Below are 8,159 nucleotides of genomic sequence, written 5' to 3' on the forward strand. Positions count from 1 at the left end.
AGGCTGAATAGACTGGGGCTGTTTTCTCTGGAGTATTGGAGGCTGAGGGGTGACCTTATAGAGGTTTATAAAATCATGAGGGACATGGGTGGGATAAATAGGCAAAGTCTTTTCCCTGGGGTGGGGGAGTCCAGAACTAGAGGGCATAGGTTGAGGGTGAGAGGGGAAAGTTATAAAAGAGACCCAAGGGGCAACTTTTTCATGCAGAGGGTGGTGCATGTATGGAATGAGATGCCAGAGAAAGTGGTGGAGACTAGAACAATTGCAACATTTAAAAGGCATCTGGATGGGCATATGAAAGAAAGGGTTTGGAGGGATATGGGCCAGGTGCTGGCAAGTGGGACTAGATAAGTTTGGGATATCTGGTCGGCATGGATGGGTTGAACCGAAGGGTCTGTTTCCGTGCTGTACATTTCTATGGCTCCCAAATCCACACCAACCCTCCAAAGAGTAACCCACCCACACCCATTGCTCTACATTTATCCCTGACTAATGCGTGTAGCCTGTACATCCCTGAACACTGTGGGGCAATTTAGCAAAGCCAATTCACCCGAGCCTGCACATCTTTGGACTTTGGGAGCACCCGGAGCAAACCCATGCAGACACAGGGAGAGTGTGCAAACTCCACACAGACATTTGCCCGAGGGTGAACTTGAACCTGGGTTCCTGGCACTGTGAGGCAGTAGTGCTAACCACGGATCCACTGTACTGTCCACATATGCTGAAAGAGGTGGTGGATGGGAAATTTATTGACTATGTTGCACGGTGGATTGTTGAGTAAGGTTAAATCTCACCGGCTCCACAGAGACGTAGCCAACTGGGTACCGAATTTAGGATACTATTGTTGCCCCTAGTCTTGAAAGCCCTCAGCCCTCAGGAGAACCCCTGCCATTCTCCTTACCGATACCCCCATGACTTTATGATGAAGAGTCATCTGGACTCGAAACGATAGCTTGCTGTCTCTGCGTGAATGCTACCTGACCCACTGTGATCTCCAGCATTTGTTGTTTTCAGGACAGATTCCAGCTTCTATAGGAATGTGCTCCTAAGTTTTATACCCCGTAACCCGTGAGATTTAACCTTACTCAACAATCCACCATGTGGCACAGTCAAATAAAGTTTACACTCCCAACCTGTTTCAGCACACGTGGGCAGTACAGTGGCTCCGTTTTGAAACTTGTTCAAATTGTGAAACTTGAAAGAGTTCAGAAATGATTTACAAGGATGTTGCCAGGGTTAGTGGGTTTGAGCTGAATAGGCTGGGGCTGTTTTCCCTTGCGCTCCGGAGGTTGAGGGGTGACCTTATAGACATCTATAAAATCATGAGAGGCATGGATAGGGTAAATGGACAAGGTCTTTTTCCTGGGATAGCGGAGTCCAGAACTAGATGCTAATAGGTTTAGCGTGAGGTCATGAAGAGATTTAAAAGGGACCTAAATGGCAACTTTTTCATGCACAGGGTAGTGCGTGTGAGGAATGAGCTGCTAAAGGAAGGATTGGATGCTGGTAAAATTATGACATTTAAAACACATCTGAATGGGTATATGAATAAGAAGGGTTTAGCGGGATATGGGCCAGGTGCTGGCAAATGGGACTAGTTTAGGTTAAGATATCTAGTCGGCATGACAAGTTTGACTGAAGGGTCTGTTTCTGTGCAGTACATCTCTATAACTATGGCTTGCCACTAAGGTTTGACACGTCTGTATGTTCAGTTTCTCTCTGGTGTCTTATATCCTCCGCCGAAACTTTAACCATTCAGTGGCTGGTTGCTTCTCAAGAAGTTGCATTGCAGGTTCATCCTGAATTTACACACTTTTTTTTTGCTTCCCAAAATCAGACCTGCTCACTCTCAGCAGCATCCAATGTCATAAAAGATATTAACTTGCAGGTGGAGTTATCCAAAATTCAAAGAGATGTCAATCTAGACATTTTTGCTTTTCTGCCCCTGTAAGATCCTGACTTAACACCTTCAGGAGAATTAGTTTGGAGAGAGAGAGAATGAGAAATTTCAATTTTGTGGGAGAACAAAAGAAAAAAGATGGTCAGCGGAAAGTAGAATTGCTTGTTGTGAGTTTCTACCCTGTACTGACAGAGATTACTTCTGTAATCTCTTCTTACAGAGTCTTTGAAGATCTAAAGATGGAAGTTTCAAAATCAACAGAAGAAGGGCTTATGCCCAAAATGCTGACTCTCCTGCTCCTCGGATGCTGCCTGACCTGCTGTGCTTTTCCAGCGTCTGCAGTCCTCACCTTGACGTCAATGTCTGATAGTCACTCAATCCATTGGGACCATAACAATTTTTGACCATGATCCTGTGAGAAGGAGCAAAGTCTTTTGGTTCCAGTTTGAGTACGTTTTCAGTATCAGTGGGACTGGATGAGAGACCCTACTGTTGCAGCGCACTGAGTGTGGAACCTGAAACAGCTTACGGCCTGGAAAGAGGAATTCACGACGGGGAGGGTCTGTATACGCGTTTGTGTGTGGCTGAAGTTTCGGCCATGGAGAAACCCGAGGAATCCCGCCCCATGGAGAAACTGTGGAAGTGTGGCGACTGCGGGAAAGGCTTCCATGCCCGTCTGCCCTGGAGATTCATCGGCGCAGTCACACCGGGGGAGAGGCCATTCTCCCGTCCCAAGTGCGAGAAGGCCTTCAGCAATTCTTCTGTCCTGTTGAGGCACCAGCGGGTCCACACCGGGGAGAAGCCCTTCCCCTGCTCCAAGTGTAGGAAGTGTTTTACCTGCTCCTCTGCCCTGCACGCCCACCCGTGGTCCACACCGAGGTAAAGCCCTTCAGCTATCCCGACTGTGGGAAGGGGTTCACCCGCTCCTTCCACCTCGTGGCCCACCAGCGGGTGAGAAGTCCTTCCCCTGCTTTGAGTGTGGGAAGGCCTTTAGCAATTCCTCTATCCTGCTGAAGCACCAATTCATTCACACTGGGGAGAGGACTTTCAGCTGCCAGGAGTGCAGGAAGGTCTTTGCCCTGGCCTCCAACCTCGTGGCTCCCCAGCGGGTCCACATGCATGAGAGCCCGTTCTCCTGCCCTGAGTGTGGGAAGGGCTTTAACCGCTCCTCCAACCTGCTGGCCCACCAGCGGGTCCACACAGGGGAGAGACCGTTTGCCTGTCCCGAGTGTGGGCAGAGGTTCACATTGTCTGGCAACTTGCGGAAACGCCAGCAGAGGCACCAGCTCTCCCAACAAATGGATTCTGCCGGTGATGCTGCTGTGGGTCACCCCCAGGACTGAAACTCCTGCCCCTTCTGACAGTCGGTGCAGTGGGAGAGTCAGTGGGCTTTCTTTGTTTTCTGCTGGACTGCAACCTCCCCCATCCTCACGGTAACTCAGGGTTGGCACGGTAGCTTATTGGTTAGTGCCACTGCCTCACGGTGTCAGGGACCCTGTTTCAGTTCCACCATTGGGATGAATGTCTGTGTGGAATTTGCACATTCTCCCCCCAAGTCGCAAGGGTTTCCTCCGGGTGCTCTGGTTTCTTCCCAGAGATGTGCAGGCTCAGGCGAATTGGCTATGCTATAATGTCCCATAGTGTTCAGGGATGTGGTGCATTAGTCAGGGGTAAATGTAGATTAATAGGGGTAGGGGAATAGGTCTGGGTGGGATACTTTTCGGAGGGTCGGTGTAGACTTGTTGAGCTGAAGGGCCTGTTTCCACGCTGCAGGGAGTCTACGATTCTGCTTCCAGTGGACATTGCTGTTCGTTGAACCCAGGACTGCACATTCCCACTGAAACGTTCTGTAGAATCCTAAGACCATTGGAGCTGAGGTTACGCCATTCAGCCCACCATTCGTTAGAGACAAAAAGAAGACTGCAGATGCTGGAATCCAGAGTAGACAGGCAGGAGGCTGGGAGGACACATGAAGCCATGAAGCACCATACGGTAGAGAAGTCAGCATTTCGGGTCTTAAACTGAAGAAGGGTTCTACCCGAAACGTTGACTTCTCTATCAGAAAAGATTTACCATGATGTTACATTACATTTACATTTACATTACATTACAGTGTGGAAACAGGCCCTTCGGCTCAACAAGTCCACACCGCCCAGCCGAAGCGCAACCCACCCATTCCCCTACATTTACCCCTTACCTAACACTACGGGCAATTTAGCATGGCCAATTCACCTGACCTGCACATCTTTGGACTGTGGGAGGAAACCGGAGCACCCGGAGGAAACCCACGCAGACACAGGGAGAACATGCAAACTCCACACAGTCAGTCGCCTGAGACGGGAATTGAACCCGGGTCTCTGGCGCTGTGAGGCAACAGTGCTAACCACTGCGCCACCGTGCCGCCCAGGGGTGGGAGAGTTTTAGCTACAGGGAGAGGCTGAATAGGCTGGGGCTGTTTTCCCTGGAGTGTCGGAGGCTGAGCAGTGACTTTCTAGAGCTTTATAAAATCATGAGATTGTGTGGACAGAATAAATAGACAAAGTCTTTTCCCTGTGGTTGGGGAGTCCAGAACTACAGGGCATAGGTATAGCATGAGAGGGGAAGACTTAAAAGGGACCTGAGGGGCAGTGTTTTCATGCAGAGGGTGGTGCGTGTATGGAATGAGCTGCCAGAGGAAGTGGTGAAGGCTGGTACAAATTACAACATTTAAAAGGCACCTGGATGTGGGTGTGAATAGGAAGTGTTTAGTGGGACAAGGGCCAAGTGCTGACAAACAGGACTAGATTAATTTGGGATATCTGGTCAGCATGGGCGAATTGGACTGAAAGGTCTGTTTCCACGCTGTATGTGTCCATGACTACTGGTCCTGAGGTAAGTTTCAAAATAGAGTCCAAGTAACTTTGAATAGTTGAGCTTATCTCCTGAAAGGTTTCAAATGAATCCCTCCAAGCGATACTGTTTAACTATGCAGAGTTGGACAAAGTATCCCATTAAGTTTGACGCAAACCCATACCTGAAAAAGTCAGAAGTCACTTGGCACCAGGTTACAGTCCAGCAGGTTTATTTGAAATCACAAGCTTTAGCAACATTGCTCCTTCATCACTGCACCTGAGGAAGGAGCAGTGCTCCGAAAGCTCGTGAGTTCGAGTAAACCTGTTGGACTCTAACCTGGTGCCAAGTGACTTCTGACCTTGTCCATTCTGATCCAACACCAACACCTCCACATTTAGAGTTGATGAATGAGTTTAGATTTTATTCAGCGTGATTTAGTGGGACGCTTACCTGGAAACTCAAAACTGTCGGAGTGACAAAGAGACGTGAGTCATAGAGTCCTACAGCACGGAGACAGGCCGTTCGGCCCAAACTGGTCCATGCTGACCAAAAGGCACATCAACATTAACCCCACTTCCCTGTACTTGGTCTATATCCTTCTAAGGAGAAAGTGAGGTCTGCAGATGCTGGAGATCAGAGATGGAAATGTGTTGCTGGAAAAGCGCAGCAGGTCAGGCAACATCTAGGGAACAGGAGAATCGACGTTTTGGGCATTAGCCCTTCTTCAGGAATGAGGAAAGTTGGTCCAGCAGGCTAAGATAAAAGATAGGGAGGAGGGACTTGGGAGAGGAGCGTCGGAAATGTGATAGGTAGAAAGAGGTCAAGGTGAGGGTGATAGGTCAGACTGGGGTAGGGGCGGAGAGGTCGGGAAGAAGATTGCAGGTTAGGAAGGCGGTGCTGAATTTGATGGATTTGACTGAGACAGGCTCGGGGGAGGGGAAATGAGGAAACTGGTGAAATCCGAGTTCATCCCTTGTGGTTGAAGGGTTCCTAGCCGGAAGATGAGGCGTTCTTCCTCCAACCGTCGTTTCGCTGTGGTCTGACGATGGAGGAGTCCAAAGACTTGCATATCCTTGGTGGAGTGGGAGGGGGAATTGAAATGTTGAGCTACAGGGTGGTTGGGTTGGTTGGTCCGGGTGTCCCAGAGGTATTCTCTGAAACGCTCCGCAAGTAGGCGGCCTGTCTCCCCAATATAGAGGAGGCCACATCGGGTGCAAAGGATGCAATAGATGATATGTGTGGAGGTGCAGGTGAATCTGTGGCGGATATGGAAGTTTCCTTTGGGGCCTTGGAGGGAGGTGAGGGGGGAGGTGTGGGCGCAAGTCTTGCACCTCCTGCGGTTGCAGGGGAAGGTGCCGGGAGTGGAGGTTGGGTTGGTGGGGGGTGTGGATCTGACGAGGGAGTCACGGAGGGAGTGGTCTTTACGGAATGCTGATAGGGGAGGGGAGGGAAATATATCCTTGGTGGTGGGGTCCGTTTGGAGGTGGCGGAAATGGCGGCGGATGATGCGCTGTACATGGAGGTTAGTGGGGTGGTAGGTGAGGACCAGTGGGGTTCTGTCCTGGTGGCGGTTGGAGGGGCGGGGTTCAAGTGCGGAGGATCGGGAAGTGGAAGAGATGCGGTGGAGGGCATCGTCGACCACGTCGGGGGGGAAATTGCGGTCCTTGAAGAAGGAGGCCATCTGGGATGTGCGTTTTTGGAACTGGTCCTCCTGGGAGCAGATGCGGCGGAGTCGAAGGAATTGGGAGAATGGGATGGCGATTTTACAGGGGGCAGGATGGGAGGAGGTGTAGTCCAGGTAGCTGTGGGAGTCGGTCGGTTTGTAGTAGATGTCCGTGTTGATTCGGTCACCTGAGATAGAAATAGAAAGGTCGAGGAAGGGGAGGGAGGAATCTGAGACTGTCCAGGTGAATTTGAGGTCGGGGTGGAAGGTGTTGGTGAAGTGGATGAACTGTTCAACCTCCTCGTGGGAGCACGAGGCGGCGCCGATACAGTCATCGATGTAGCGGAGGAAAATGTGGGGGGTGGGGCCAGTGTAGTTGCGGAAGATGGACTGTTCCACATATCCTACGAAGAGGCAGGCATAGCTGGGGCCCATGCGGGTGCCCATGGCTACTCCTTTCGTTTGGAGGAAGTGGGAGGATTGGAAAGAGAAGTTGTTCAGGGTGAGGACCAGTTCAGTCAGTCGAAGGAGGGTGTCTGTGGAAGGGTACTGGTCGGTACGGCGGGAAAGAAAGAAGCGGAGGGCTTTGAGTCCTTCGTGATGGGGGATGGAGGTGTACAGGGACTGGATGTCCATGGTGAAAATAAGGCGTTGGGGACCGGGGAAGCGAAAATCATGGAGCAGGTGGAGGGCATGGGTGGTGGGGAGTTCTTGGACTAAGGGGGACAGGACGGTGTCAAGATATGCGGAGATGAGTTCGGTGGGGCAGAAGCAGGCGGAGACAATGGGTCGGCCGGGGCAGTCAGGTTTGTGGATTTTGGGCAGGAGGTAGAAGCGGGAGGTGCGGGGTTGTGGGACTGAGGTTGGAGGCGGTGGATGGGAGATCCCCCGTGGTGATGAGGTTATGGACGGTCTGGGAGATGATGGTTTGGTGGTGGGGGGTGGGGTCATGGTCAAGGGGGCAGTAGGAGGAGGTATCTGCGAGCTGGCGTTTGGCCTCAGCGGTGTAGAGGTCGGTGCGCCAAACTACTACCACGCCTCCCTTCTCTATATCCTTCTAAACCTTTCTTCTCCATGTATTTGTCCACATGCCTTTTAAATGTTGTTAACGTACCCGCGTCAACCACTGCCACTGGCAGCTAAGTCCACATGCCAACCACACTCTTGTGTAAAAAAAATTTGCCCCACATCTCTTTTCAATCTATCTCCTCTCACCTTAAATATGTGCCTGCTGTCTTGAATTCCCCCACCCTGGGGAACAGACAACTACCATTAACCCTATCAGTATCCCTCATGGTTTTGTAAACCTCAGCTCTGAACCACTACTTCAGCAGAAAACCATCCCAGCCTATCCAGCCTTAATTCCAATTCGCTAATAATGGCGCAGCGATGATTTTAGCTGTATGTGTCAAGGATCTCTCATTTCTAAGCCAATACAATGCCTCTTAAGTTCACCTGATCTTAAAACGAATGGCATCCCGTTCAAAGAACAAAGAAAATGTACAGTCCAGGAACAGGCCCTTCGGCCCTCCAAGCCTGAGCCGATCCAAATGTACTATCTAAACCTGTCAGTCAATTCCTAAGCATCTGTATCCCTCTGCTCCCCACCGACTCATGCATTTATCCAGACGCATCTTAAATGAATCTACCGTGCCTGCCTCTACCACCTCTGCTGGCAACACGTTCCAAACGCCGCGTGTATCCCCCTTAAACTTTCCACCTCTCACCTTGAAAGCGTGACCTCTCGTTATTGAATCCTTCACC

The sequence above is a fragment of the Chiloscyllium plagiosum genome, unplaced genomic scaffold, assembly GCF_037043375.1.
Source record: "Chiloscyllium plagiosum isolate Xiang-an unplaced genomic scaffold, Cpla_swu_hap1 HiC_scaffold_27, whole genome shotgun sequence".
NCBI lineage: Eukaryota > Metazoa > Chordata > Chondrichthyes > Orectolobiformes > Hemiscylliidae > Chiloscyllium > Chiloscyllium plagiosum.